Here is a 15,000-nt window from a genome sequence, read left to right as displayed (position 1 = left end):
TCCCGTTGAGTAAAATTCAGTAGCATTCTGTAAACATTAATTTAAGGAAATCAATAGGCTCTGTGAGCTAAAGCCATATTGCAAGATAAACTGGCTAGAGTGCTACTTTGTCAAACAGATTTTAGTTTTCTCGGCTAGATAAAGACGGTTTCAAAATGGGGTAACGTGCTGCAACCAAGGTTTGAAAACTATGTGGCCTTCAAACAGTCTGCTCGTTCCTACTACAAAGCTGGATAAACATACTTTAAAAATGATAAGATTGGGCCAGGATTGACTTTACTTTCAAATCTTACATAAAGTAGAATTCTTAGTGAGTGTGTGTTTGGATTTTTTTTGATCCTAATTATGAGCAGAAATAAACAAGTATAGCACAGACAGCTCAAGATGTCAGGCTGCCAGGACAGGTTAAATTATCTGGAGGCGGCTTTTTCTTTTTTTTTTTTTTTTTTTGCAATTGCAGGACTTTATGGATTTAAAAAATCTTTATTCATGTTGACCTGGTGGGCAACAAATTGCCTTGCCAAATAGGAAAGCCAAAATCTCTCGTGGACTTAGGATCAGAGGTCTTCAGCTGGTGAAGGCTGCTCATGTTGCAGAGCGCAAGGTCGTGGTAATGGGAGGTAAACAGGTTGGAGGGGGTGAGAGGGGGAAGGCCAGATCACTCCTCTAGTTGGATGATCTAGACAGTGGCTTTAGAGAGGGACTCTGCAGGGACCCTCTTAACCCAAGGCTAAGGCATAACCAGCATCTATTAGGCAAGTGATGGAGAAGCTCTCCAGGATGATGAGCAAGCCCACTATCAGGGGAGCAGTCTCACCATGGGTAGCTCCAGGTCAGACAGCTTTAATGTGCATGCACAGCGGTCTGCACTAGCACAGGTACAGCAACAGCAGAAGAGATTCAGGGGAAATATTTCTGCTGAGAAAACAAAGCACGAACCAGATGTGCACAGGCACTCCCCACCCCCAAAGTCAAAGTAAGGTGAGCTTTGGGGGTACGATGCAACCTTCTTAAAGGAGATGCTTCAGAAACTCCACCTGCATCATCCACACGTAGCCCTGAGCCCCTTCCTCACATGAGAAAGACTCAAACCTGTGGGCTTCTGGGGCAAGCTGGCACCTAAATATGTATTCCCATATCCGCAGCCTGTCCTGTAGGAAACCTACTGAGGACAAGCCCTTCCGGGTCCCTCCCTACCTGTAAGACGCTGCATCAGAGCAATGCTGGGGTCAAGCCAGCAGTAACGCAGCAAGGCGTCACACTACTTCTGAAGCCACTTCTCTGTGGGCTTGCGGGGAGACTGGTGACACTGGGACTAGCCCCTTCCTCGCATGCATCCCACTGAGCCAGGTACCCCCCCGCTCCAACAAAGAGCTCCAAGGCAACCCACCTATCTTCCAGGCCCTCTGCAGACTGGGTACTTGTGCAATTAGCAGCTGCAGTCACAGATCTGCCGCCGTTTCCAGGATAACGCTGCCCTGAGCAGCACTGCCCTACCCTCGGTATTCCTGCGCTCACAAGGGCAGTGTCTGCAATACCTTGCTGGTGTCCTGGCTCCTGCCACGTTTATCCAGACCGTCACCTCCCCTCTCACACATAGTCTTTTCCCCGAGCGCAGTGAGCTGCTGCGTGGGACCATCTTAGCGCTGTGAGTTGGTGTGGCAGCATATCAAGCAGGAGGCTTTGGCTTCTACACAGGAATTGGAGGCAGGTTTTGGAGTAAGTTGCTACACTTTTTGGCGTGAAAGCCATGGCAGCATATGGCCCAATGTTCTCAGTTTAAGTCTGACACTTAACATTATTTAACAGTTTCTGTGTTAGGTGCTTTATAAGGTAAAGGAAATTAACAATTTTCAGCTAATTAGATCACTCAATTGGCTGAACATCCTGGACACCTCTTAGAAAAAAACAGGTTGGCTCAGGCAATGGAAAGGCTAATGCCTCTTCCATTATCACTTATGAGGAGAGGGAAATAGTTGGAAAGGACGTTTTTATTTTAAAAACACAAATAAGAAATACCTCAACCATTGGACACTCCAGTAAACACACTTTTCTCCCAACCACCACCTTTCCAGAGAGCAGGGCATCAGTTTGCCCACCACTACATATGTCCCGATGCCCCTGGCTACAGCAGTGGCTCTCTGGTGCCACCACAGTCTGCATTTACTGCCTTCAAGTTTCCTCTCATGACTCCTACTGTACAAATCTGTTAAGAAACAGATTTTTTGGAAAGAGAAAAAGATAGACAAGGGATTGGGTGGCTGTTCAAGACGGTCTGCTCTCCCACTGTGGCACACAAAAAGCAGCCCACTCTTTTGGGACAGCACTAACAATACAACACTGAGCCTGGCGTTTGGGAAGGGAAAAGCATTAGCCTGAGTCCAGTTCAAAAGAGAAAAATTAGGAAACCCACAAAGGTTTCTTACTGCATTTACTGTTACACTGTAGCTTTTTTACTGTTTGTAAAAAGCTGGAAAGCACATGCCCCTCAAATGATTTAAGAAGGTATTTTAAAAGTGTTTGTTTGAAATGAAGCTGAGATCCCTTATCCCTTAAGTAGAGTTTGGGGCACTAGTAATCTACTGCTGGCTTACTGTTATCTCCTCCGCCAAGCTCACAAAGAGGAGAGAGAATGGGCATGGCTCTTACAAGGAAAAAACTGACAGTGGGGCTGCTGAGATGCCTGATAATATCAGGGAAGTGAAAGTGGTAGTGCAGTGAAAATGGATACTGCATGATACATTAGATTTAATCACTTGCATTTCAATTAAGCTTTTCCACAAATAAAGATTGGGAAGTACTCTGCAGGCTCCCTGCGCGGCTGGAGCCCCAAGCGCCGCTGGTGCTGCGCACCCCGGCTGGACGCACACAACAGTGCTTCTGCAGCTCGCTCAGGCTGAAACCCCCCTTCTGCATCCCGGGGTCCTCCCTGTTAGGACCCATCTTCCCATTTCACAGTGCACGAGAGACATCCCGTGCCGCACACCTCACAGCATCGCCAGCACCCTTGTAGGATCTCTGTCCCGGGACTGCTGTGCCCATGGTTCAGTGGATGAGCCTATCCATCAAAGAAGCACAGCTACTCTCTCATGCAAACACAACAGCCTTAATGTGCTGGTTTTTAACCACGAAACTTGGTAAGACTTGAGAGTAGAGTGGGCTAAAACAAAATAAAAAGACTTCCCATTTTCAATTTATTTAGACTCTTTGCACCTTGAAATTCAGTCCTCCCTTTCCCCGTCCTCAAAAATCATCACTAACGTTTTTCTGGGGAGATGATTATCAAATTCCTTTTCTGCCTTACTGATGAATTAGAACCGCATGAGATGTAGAGGCTTCTAATGGAAACTCTGATTGCCCTTAACTTACTGCATTGCCAGTGGCACTGCTGCAGAATGGAAAAATCACTAAGGCTCCTACAGCTTATGATAGTTGGGTGTTCAGTATGTGTTGGGAAATGTAAGAAAGAATCACAGGAGGGGTTACTGTCACACCCCAGAAGCTGTCTCCTACAAAAACTGAAGGAGAAATAAAACTCTCAACACAAGAATAGTCTAACTTTAACTCAGTCCCATTGCGGTGAAATGCAGTCTGCTACAAGAGGCTGCCTACAATGCCAAGCGGCATATCACGTACCCTGCTGCCAAATTCTGGCAGGTACCACATACAGGCGCCCACAAAAAACCTGCCCGGAAAAGTGAGTACAGGGATGACCAGCCGATTCTGGCTCTGCTGCGGCAACAGCGGAGAGGTCATTGCATACTCTCCTGGACACATCAGCCAGATGGGAATGTGATGTGTTACTCAGAAGGGCCAGGAGGCACAGCCTGGACTGTGGTGAACAGGTATGTCTCTCACCAGCAGTATATTCTCTGCTTTCATGGTATATTTCTATGCATAAAAGAGCTGGGCAGGCAGAAACTGCTGGGTAGACCATGGATATAGAGGAAAACGTGTTCATAGAGCTTGTAGCGTGCAAGGATTTTTTATATTCAAAAGAATCTGGCCCCATAGATGAACCATAGATGTTAACACACTGTAGTAGAAGTGATAATTAAAGGCTTATACATCTAGAATACATGTTATATATATAAAAACATCATAACAGTTAGTAAACATCTGTAATTGGTGTTGCCTGCTCTTGCACACTCTTCCCATGTCTCTGCAATGCAGTCACCTGAAAAGCCCCAACTGTGCCTTCTCCCTCCTTGGTCTGCATGTGTTGGGGTGGGGAGAGTGAGGAGGGCGGTAGGGGAGAGGGATGGGAAGCAGGTGGTGTTTAATCAGTCTGGCAGGGAAATAAGCAGTCACCAGGGTCCTTTTGGGGGTGTCATGAAGGTGGTAAGCATGCCCTCCAGCAGCAGGGTACCTCCTTTCCTCTTTCCCATGGCAGAGGGTAGGGGCAGGGGAAGGAAATTGTGCATGGTTATGGGTGAGGAGTGTTGCAAATGAAGCTGGCTCCGCCAGCCCAGGCTCCCCATGATTAACTCTGATGAACCTCCTCCCAGTGTAACCATGCTTTTATGGGCATCCCGAGCCCACTGTCATGGGATAAACTGCTCCATCTATTCCACCCTGAGCCATGCGACTGGCCAAACTGGGCTACAAACACCCCGTTACAAGCTTCCGTGCAGGACCTGCTGGGGACCGGTGAGCCTCGCAAGCCTATGAGGTCAGAAGACAAAGTTTTATGTCCTAATGGACTGAGCACCCTCTCATTTGACTCCTCTTTGTGCGTTGCGGAAGGAAATGGTGCGACTCCAGACGGCGCTGGATTAGATAACCTCGAGGCTGGGCCTCGTCTGATGGAGCCAGCCCTCTCCGCAATTGCATGAGATAAGCTACTTTGGCTTCCCCCTGAACGCTGATACTCAGCAGTTAAAGGGCTTTTATTTGCAACGCTGATTTCCCCTCTCTCCTCTAAAAACTTTCTGAAGTTGTAGACTACTGCTTTAAATGCATTTATGTGGCTATGCCACCATTCTCCCCTAAGTCCCAATCAATGCAGCAGCCTTTCTGCTTAGCAACAGAGATCATGCCACCCTGGCTGCTCTCTACAAAGCTTCGTCATTAACTACAGAAACAAGTTCAAGGCCACATCTTTGAGCGCTCTGGACCACCACCTGGACACAGCTTCTTCTGAGGGCACATTTCCACTAGAGCCTTGAAACCGCCCCCCCACAGAGAGCAGTTCATGAGTCCCTCCGGTGGCACACAAAACGAGGCAGAGCCCGGCTGCGTACCTTCCCCCTCTGCAGATAAGAAAGATGAACCTTGCCCCTTCCAGATCTACAGGGAGAAATCATCTCCAATACGTTGATTGCCTTCAGCCAGCCCTTCTGGCTGTCCCTCTCTCTCTCACCCACCCACACTCGCACGTCAGGAAGATGTCAGGCTCTTGCTCTGCTCTATGAAATTCAGCTGTACTCTAGTGCTGCAGGTGATGGGCTCTGTGTAACTACAGAAAGGGATCCAGTACTCTGAAGACTCCCTCTCTCTTGGACCAAACAGTATTTCTTAACTTCACTTCTTGTGTTACAATGTCACTTCAGTAGGATACTGAACAGTGGCTGCTCACCTCCCAGGTTCTCTCTCTCTCATGCAGGACATATCGTCCTCATGGACCCCTGCAATATTCTGCTGTTACTTCCTCACAGCCTTAGTATTTCACCCTTACAGATTTAAGTATCTTTGAAAACAGGGTCCCCATTGCATTCCACACCAAATCTGCACTGCCACAGCTCTCTCAGACCAGGGATATCTGCTTTGAGAAAGGGCAGGACCCCAGAAAGCTGGCCCAGAAACCAGCACGGGTCACAACAGTGCTAAACCTCTCCCACGATTTCCAACGGTTATGACACTTTGTTAATTCACATTATGAGAGCCTGACTCCTGTCCATTTTAAAACACGTCGAAGATATCAAGCAAACAGTTCTCTGCATGAAGATGACCTATTCAAAGTCCTATAGGATGGGCAATCCTATCTGTATGACTTCTGTTAAAGTCAGTCACACAGCCCTGACCCTGCACTGTGAGACGGTATCGGCTGGGACCTCCTTTTTTGGCAAGCATGCCTTACAAAAATAAAAACAACGCCCCCCTCCACCCCACATCCATAAACATGATGGCTCTGTGAGTCCAAATCCAGGTCTGCATTTAATTTTTAGTTTTAAAATAAAGAAATGAAACTTTTTTCCAATTAACATTTAACATACATTCACACACTTGACTGTATAGCCACACAACAAAAGACAGCTCTTCAGATGGCACAGATTAATTAGCTGCAATGATTGCTGGAGCTGATTTACACCAATAACTGAGAATCCAGCCCAGAATTTAGTTCAGTGTCATGGAGAAAAAGCGTGGGGTGTGTGGGATGCGGAGGGAAAAATGTTACAAAGCTAGTAAGCTAACCCACTATTTCAGATCTCTCTAGTACGACATTTATATAGAACAGCTTAGACAAAGTTTAGAAGACCTATCATTTTCCTCAATTTTCACAGTACAAAATGTTCTATGTCCTTTTAATGCAACACATTAAAACAGGATGTAAGAAATTTCAGCCGAGCAGGTTTCGTGAACAGTCCTTGACTAGACAGTGCTCCTTCTCCAAAAGTGCTGAGTGAGAAATTTAGCTATGTCATCTAAAAGAAATTAAGAAAGCCTGTAAGAAACATATGCAACTTGCATGTTACCCATTACCACAACTAGGATTTATTAAATGGTAAGAGAAATCACTGGCTTCTTTTCTCTTTTTTTACCTTTTTTTTTTTTTTCCAAACACAAAGTTTTAAAATTTAACTGCCTAGTCTAACGAACTCTTTCTGTATGTAGGATGAATGAAAAATCATTTCAGCTTGTGAGGGATAAGACTTTATGCAAGTGAGGGACAACATGGGTTAAAATTCACCTTGCTTCTCACTCCTCATCTATGATGGGTTTTTGGAGAACGACGGACATCTGGAAATCAGTTTTACATAGAAAAATAGAAAACAGGGAAGAACTAGGAAGATGAATAAAGGCTCATCACAGACACAAAAGACCAGAGCAAAAAGAAGCTTGGATTTGGGTATTCTTGTCTGGCAAGGAGGCAGGCAGTAAGGCTAATGAAGCATTTGCGATATGGGACGTATGCCAGCGTAACAAAGAAGATGTGCATCAGCTCTGCAGATGTGCCAAAGCCCCCAGAGCAAAATAATGACATAATCACCATCAGTGTCACAGACCAGACTGTACACAAGGTGACATGGGAGAGAATAAATAAGAGTCTTTAGAGGCCTGTAGTACACACACGGGAAGGAATAGCCATTCCTCACAACTGCCACAAGAGAGTGGCGAGATGTTGGGTATAATGTGTGCAGCTAGCAAAAGAAATCTTGAATTGTGCAAGGCTAACACACTATAAATTGGTGCTTTTCTCAATCTCCAGTTGATGTTTCAATTCCCACTACCCCTTGTTGAATGCAAAATGAAATGGCAGTAGGAGTCCGAAGAGTTTGCCAAGTTTTGTTTTGTTTTTGTTGGTTTGGGTTTTTTTTTTTTTTGAGGGGGGTTTTTTGTTTGAGAAGAGGATGGGGCAATAAGGATGAGTACCAGTAAATCACTGTAAAAGAAAAACAACAAAAAACAAAAACCCCAAAACAAAACACAGCACACCACCACTACATGCACACATGCACACAGGCACAGAAACCCTGCACTATTCAGCTGGAACAATCCTAGGATTCCCCCAAAGCAAAATTAGAAACAAACGAGGACTGGTTTTGCTTTTTTTTGGGGGGGGTTGTGCTTTCTGGTTTACTGCTATCCATGAACTAAACCAGAAAAAATCTCACTAAAATATTTTTCCATGCTAAAAGACAAGATTACTATTTTATTGATCAGTAATAAAACACCGCTTAGGGCAATTTAGTACTTAACATGTTATTTGCGGTGGGGAGTAATCTGAAAAGCTCTGAGTAGCCTTAAATCATTTCACAACAGCTCTTCCTTCATAAAAGCAAGTGTTCGCCTCCGTACAGCTGTGTGATTTTGTGGTATATTTTTTTACAGGACTTCTGTCAATTTTTAAAGGGAACATCTGTTTGATAAAGTAGAACAACACTGGTAGTAATCCACAGGCCTAAGTGGGCAAACTGTGAGAGAGCAGGAGATATGCTGAAGGCGCCAACAGGAGTCTCGCAGAAGGAACGCTCAAGTACGTAATTGTTTGCAGGATCTGGCCCTACAAGAGGAGCTCAGAAGAACAAAGCACTTGGCTTCACCAGTGTCCCTTTTCATTGCTTCTAATGAAAGATTCATAAGAATAACTTTAATTTTTTATGATCTTTTTTTTTTGCATTACTGTATGAGCTGCATCTACTTTGTATGCAATTTCTTCTTAAATACAGAAAACCTGTTTCAAAATGCCACGCGTAATAACTTAATCAGTACAATAATTCATCTTGATTGTTGTGCGGTTCTTCTTAACAGTAAGGAAGTGAGATGGAGCCCAGAAAATGTTTTATACGATTATTCCTTTTCATTGCAAAGTGATGTATTTATGAAGAATGCAGGTGAGGGTCTGGAGTTGAGTTCTTTTTTCTTTTTTTTTTTTTTAAGATGAAAAAAAATTATTAAAACCTCCCTAATTTGCTAGTTAAACTGTTCAGTGGAAGAATGATTGTATTTGTCCTTTTTGGCTTCGCCCAATTAATTGGAGCAGTAACATAACGATTGTTAATAAACAGCTCTAATTTGACTGTACTTCTTGCCTATCTACTAACCGCACCGTATCTTTGTTTAGCATATCATCAGGGAAAACAAGGAAGCATGTATATAATTTTGTTCTGTTGTATATGAAGTTTAATAATTATGCCACAGAGGATTCTAGATTAATCGCAGAAGGCACAACAATATTAATAATCTGTTTAGCAAACTCTGGCATCTTTGCACTGTGATGTTACGACCACAGACTGGATGAACTGTGGCAGTTTTTTAAATTGGGCGAATGTTTGTTTCTGTTACAGCCTATACCAATGTTTTCTTTTATGCTTTTTCTACTGTACACCTTTCTTCCCTCTAAGAAAAAAAAAAAACAAAACAAAACGACAGAACAACTCAACAAACAAGCCTGTACTTATTTGGGTATATCTTGATCAAAGCTGACAGATCAAATTTTTCATTTATTTACCAAAGTTTCATTGCAGCCATTCTTCATAATTACAGCAGCGTTTTAATTTTTTTCCTTCCCTTGGATAGGAGAGAAGGGGTTCTGAGAAAGTTTTTAATTAGCTAAATAGGTCTGTGTAATCTAGATGAAATAAACACGCCCGTTTGAAAGGGTTGTTAGAACTTTTCCAGCCATTTAATCCATAGATGGCTGAACACAATGATACCTTCCACAGAAAGCTACAGCCACCACCAGCAGCTGTTAGAAGAGAGCTTGCTCCCTGCTCCTATTGATAACCCTTTGTGGAATGAAGAAAAAGAGCTGAGGGAAGGAGAACTGAATGTCAGACAATAGACATCGCTACACACACTGTCTCTGAACTTTCCTCATCTCTGAAGGACAATTAATTATGAAGGCCTTTGGGGTAGGTCGAAGCAAGGGAAAACCTACTGCTGGCCCAGCACTCCAGCCGCTATCTCTGTGTTTGTTAAATGGTTGTGCCTGTTGGGGAACCAGAGTAGCAGCCACCAAAATAGCCAATAGATCATTTAGGAAAAAAGAGCAAAAGATTTTTTTATGTGTGTCTGTCCTTGTATAATTCTATTCTCACTGTGAAATCATCCATACACAAAACACAAGGACAATTTTTTTTTTTTTTTTAGAAGAACCACAGGGTAGGTTACAGTCAGAAACGGCCTCTCAGTGGTGTGTTAAAAAGGATGGTCTTTTCACCAAATCATTTCACAGAGGCAAAACAGACAAACACAAAGAGTTGAGACTTTTTCTCCTACATTAAATAGAGTAACTGATAAGGTCAGACATATGATACCTAAAGACATGAATCTGTGAACTCTTGAAGTCAAAGGACTTCTCTGTGCAAAGGAACAATCTTTCAAAGGAAATAGATCATAGAACTCCACTGAATCCCCTTTAAACTTTATGAAGCAGGAGGAGAAAAAGCTCTAAGTAGGGAAGCTTGACAGAAGAGCCTTGAACTATTTTCTGAAGGAAAGATGAGACCCTCCCTAGGCTGCCACAAAACATCTTTTTTTTTCTAAAGGCTCTTCTGAACTTTGATATGTGCCAAGACACCGCTATTGAAAGCTGTATAATTATGTGCTATAGCCACTGTAGAAAATGCTTTGTTCACCACAACAAAGAACAATAAGCAAAGTAAAGTGACATTACACTGTATCTTTTTCTTTAAGAATGTTGAGAAAGGTCACGGTACGTTATAACTAATAAAGCTGTTGAGTAAGGAAGTTTAAAGTTGATCTTGCTGTGCTTAAATGTAACCCAATGACAAAAAGGCAGAGGGAACTAAAATTGTAATGACATTAAAAAATAGATCATATATCAACGTGCCAACTTCATTATACAAACACCTTGAATCCGAAGGACACAAACAGAAAAACCGAGTGTAGTCCTGCAACAGTATTCCTCTCGCGATTCTCTCCCTAATAGCTTCCAACTATAATCTGCAGTTCAACTAACTGCAAAAACTGATTAATAAGCATTAATTGATACATGCAATGCACGGATCTTCTATTGCAAGCCGTGGATTTTGTTACTTGATTAAAAACCAGGTTAATTTCCTGTGCAGTTTCAAGGAAAGCTCTGCTGTTTCACAAGACAGCCTCTTCAAAATTTTAAAAGAAACAAAAGGAAAAAGGCCTGGGGGCATCAATTAAATTTCCTGAAACCAAGATTTTAAAGTAAAACCAAAGTTCCACCTAGACACCTATGTTTCAGTTTTTCTTCAGAGGAATCCTGATAGTTACATTTGCTATTCTCAAATTGCCAAAGCAGCTTTATTCTCCTTGCTGCAGATCACCAGACAGCGGCCTTCCGACTTTGTCTTTAAGAATGCTGAGAACAATGTTGAAATGCTACAACAATAAAGCCCTTGAAGGAGGAAGTATACAGCTGAGGGAAAAAATGCGAGGAGTTTAATACTGAAACAACTGTCCCGTTAGGCTGTGCCCACTGCTGGTACCACCAGAAGCGCAGCGACTGCCACAGCAGAGCAGTTTGTATGGAAAGAGCAATCTCCGAGACGGAAGTTAGCAAGTTACGGACTTGATTTTCACTTCTCTTGAGGCCACTTTGCACTCCTCCAGTTGTGTAAAGGAGTATTAGGGTGGTTATAAATTGTACTTTACAGTGCCTGTGTATTGCAAAACCCCTCATAAGTGGCCTTAGTTTAAATAAGAATCGGGTTCGGAGGCTTTAATTCTCCTTTTGATGAACATCAATTCCGTTCAAGATGAATCCTGCAAATGAAACTGGGGAGGAATACAGGTTCCTAAAATAAGCACATGAGTGGCCAGAATTTTTGATTATTTAGGATGTCTTAATTTTTGGATGCAGTGCTGGGCACACTTCATTTTCACGGAATGGACTGATGAGGACCTCCTGACAAAGTGGCTATCATTAATAGATCTCCAGTTGAGCATCCCAAAATGGAATTGGCCTAAAACCATCATCACTTCTGAAAATTTTGGCAGCCAGCGTTCCTCTCAAGGGTTCATAGGCCACTTACGTGACTGGGTTATTACTTAGGCTTTATAGGTGGTGGTATTTGGATTGCTTTACATAATCTCATTGATTTTTATGTGACTAACTCAGAGTGCGTTAAGATAAACATTCTGCTAAGACTTGAGTCCAACTGGTCTTAATTAGGTTTTTCCCACTAGTATGGTTTTCCCCTGCCAAAAGCAGAGCAAACTTCTTAAAAAATGTTTTTCTCCCCCTCCGAAACGATGACACGTGCCGTAACTAGCGCTATGAAAAGAGGCAATCATCGCGTCAAACCCCACTGTACCAAAACTGCATACAGTGTATTTGTGCAAATAACGCAGCTTGGCAGACGTTTCACTATTGTGATCAATCTCAATAACTACGTCTGCAAAATCGGGCAAGTTCCCGTGAAGCAGCAGGCAGGCTGAGCTCAGAAAGATGGTGTGCGTGGGGGCTTGCTTTGGTGCTCATTTGCTCGCTACGCAGAGGAGCGTGGCGAGTGTAAGGAGTAGGCAGGAGGGCATAGAGCGAAATCGCTAGCACAGAGAGACCCTGAGACTTCAGAACTAAGACTGAGTCGTTAAATGCCCACACGGAAAAGGAACGGGCATCGTGCAGAGAGACGTTAATACATGGAGAATGACGGTTAACTACAAAAAAATGCCAGGGAACAAGGATGATGGAGGAGGAGTGGGAGTCAAAGCAAGGCTAAAATCCAGGTATTGTCCTCAGGCCAATTTCTTTTGCTGGTTGTAAGTACATAGATGGAGGGGGGGAAATCTTATATATGGTTTTTAACCATATTTTTATTTTAACTCACAGCATCATGTCCCCCTTGTTTGAAATCATCCTGCCACAGTCACAACTGTGAGCTCTGATGTTCTGTGTTAGGATGGATTTTTAAAGAGTTACAAAATTATTTGGTTTTTTTTTTTTCTTTTAATGCATAGCAACAATACCTGACTTCAATTATTGCAGCTGGCATTCAAAAGCCTATGGCAACATCACAGATGAGACAGATATCAAGTGGCACAGCAAGCTGCCCTCTCTTTCTGACCAACTTCAGAATTTTTTCTGGGACATTGACATTTGTAGCTTTTGTTTACCAGAACGACCCACCTTCTCCCTCCCTGGAAGAACAGCCCCAGAGCAGAGAAGCATCTTCAATTTCCACAAAAAAAATAGTTGGTTTTTTTTTCCCCCTCTTCCTAAACTCAGTTTCAAATTGCTCTGTGCAGCTCAGCACAGGTTTCTCCAGCTAACCCTACTGTAAGAGAAAGAAACGTGGAACTGGCTACACACATGCACACACATGTGCACACAAAACACAGGCAAAGTTGCATCGCACTGGAGGAGGAATTGTATCTATGTCTGGCTCACAGCCACAGGGGTACAACGGCAAAGCTAAAAACGATAGGACATGTGGTTTGTTAAACATCTTCTTTGACTTTGCTACAAGCTGTCAGTTGCAATGCACAGGGAAAGGAACACAGTATCACAGATTCCTGAGCAAATCAACGGCACAGCCTGATACGGGCCAAATGTACATTTTAGCTTTATCATTTTTTCCTAATAGTCAATTTAGGAGTAGTAATGTATTTGCACAAATTTCACCCAAGAAGAGATAAAGTGGGAGGGTTTAGGAATAGCAGTGTAGGTGATTTAAGAGAAACAGCATATCAGACTAATCACATCAGCAAAGCATCATTGAAGTATGAGAGGAAGGAACTTTGATGATGCTAAATATGGCAAATGCTCAGTTTGCTAAATCCTTTTGGATCCAATTTCAACATTACAGTACTTGTCATTTTTGCTTTGCAGCTTGTGGGGGAGGGACCGGGCATTTATCAGGAAAAGTTACACTGGCTACATTAAACACTGCACTGTACAGTTTAATGATCTCATAACTGCTGGATCTTCAGTGCAAAACCAAGATTTAAACCTCTAGGAAATTCTCCTCATATATAGATAACACAAGAAAGACTGAGTGAAAGAATTTGCAAATCATGGCCATTTATAACATCTCTTTCCTTCCCTGATGGGCGAAAAAAACCCCAAGGGGCATCTTTCCTACCAGCTGCTAGACCTCTTGGCCAAGAAGAGGAGACTGCAATCACTAGCAGTGCTAAACATATGCGATTTATATTTACTTATCTACCTGAAAACACCTATATACTCCCTGTAATTCTTCACTGAAGTAATCCATTTACATTAACGCTGCAAGTAATGCTTTGAAAAGGAGTAATAAGTGCCTGGAATCATCAAGGATATGAGAACTTTTGAGGGCAAAGAACATTTCAACCTACGTTCTGCAAACAGAAAAGTTGCGTTAAAAAGAAAAAAAGATTGAGGGAATTTAAGCACATTGTGACAGAAAAAAGTTGGTCACACTTATCTCCTTATGTATTTCTTTTTCTTTTCCTGTATTTAGCTATCATGCCTTGGCATACAGGCAGACCCACCTCCCAGGGCAGAGTCTCCTGTCTTGCGCATGAGGGAGTACCTAACAGGGCCAGAGCCCTCAGGAGGGGCTGGGGGGGCCATGGCACACCAAACATGAAGTCTGGATGTTGTTAACAGCTGCAACGAATGGCAAACCCCTCGAGGAACATCCTCTTCCCCCCTCTTTCTTCATCTGCCCCTTCCATGCAACCATTCTCCCAGAAAACTCTGTGTGCCCAGAAGAGGGGGAAGGAGCCGAGAGAGACAAGAATGTCTTTGCTTAGAGACTTTTTTGCATCATCTGAACTTACGTGCTGTGAAAACAAGCACTGCTAAAAATCCCTCAGAAGGATTTTAGGCAGGAAACCACACTCCTTATGCTGACAAATGTCACTTTTGCTACAGGAGGGGGCTCATTATGTAACGTGACCCCGAGTGGAAGGTGCAAGAAAAAAAAAATAAAATTAATAATTAGTAGCACCATCACTTTCCCACTCCACTTCACCAAGAGATGGGATTACTCGAGCCTCCCCCTCACGCACACCCTGCTCAAATGCATCATTACATCTGACTACCTGAACAATACAAACTGCCATCCTCAGCAGGGAGAAACACTCTCCCGTGGTATCGCCGAGGGTCAGCATGTTAATGATAACAATAGTCTGCTGAGCTACCAGGCTGGCCTGTAAACAGGAATCTTAATCAAAGCCACAAACCCGTTACAGCAGAAAACAGAGAGCATTTACTTCGAGTAGTCATTTTATCCTGCAGCTTGACAAAGCAAATGCATTTTAGTTCTATAAATCAAATGAAGGAGAGCAGAGGAAGGTAACTGCAAGTGTTTGATCACGCAATTACGGAGCTTTAGAAGAGCTGTGAGGCGACTT

General features: G+C 43.2%; 1 protein-coding gene across 2 annotated transcripts in view; it reads right to left on the bottom strand.

Moving 5' to 3' along the window:
- PROX1 (prospero homeobox 1) overlaps positions 1–15,000 on the bottom strand; it is a 50,034-nt gene that overhangs the window by 13,050 nt on the left and 21,984 nt on the right. The window lies entirely within an intron of this gene.

The sequence above is a fragment of the Strix uralensis genome, chromosome 3 (assembly GCF_047716275.1).
Source record: "Strix uralensis isolate ZFMK-TIS-50842 chromosome 3, bStrUra1, whole genome shotgun sequence".
In the NCBI taxonomy this organism is placed as follows: Eukaryota; Metazoa; Chordata; class Aves; order Strigiformes; family Strigidae; genus Strix; species Strix uralensis.
Note: the sequence above shows the minus strand (reverse complement) of the source record. Positions and strands in the feature narration are given on the sequence as shown.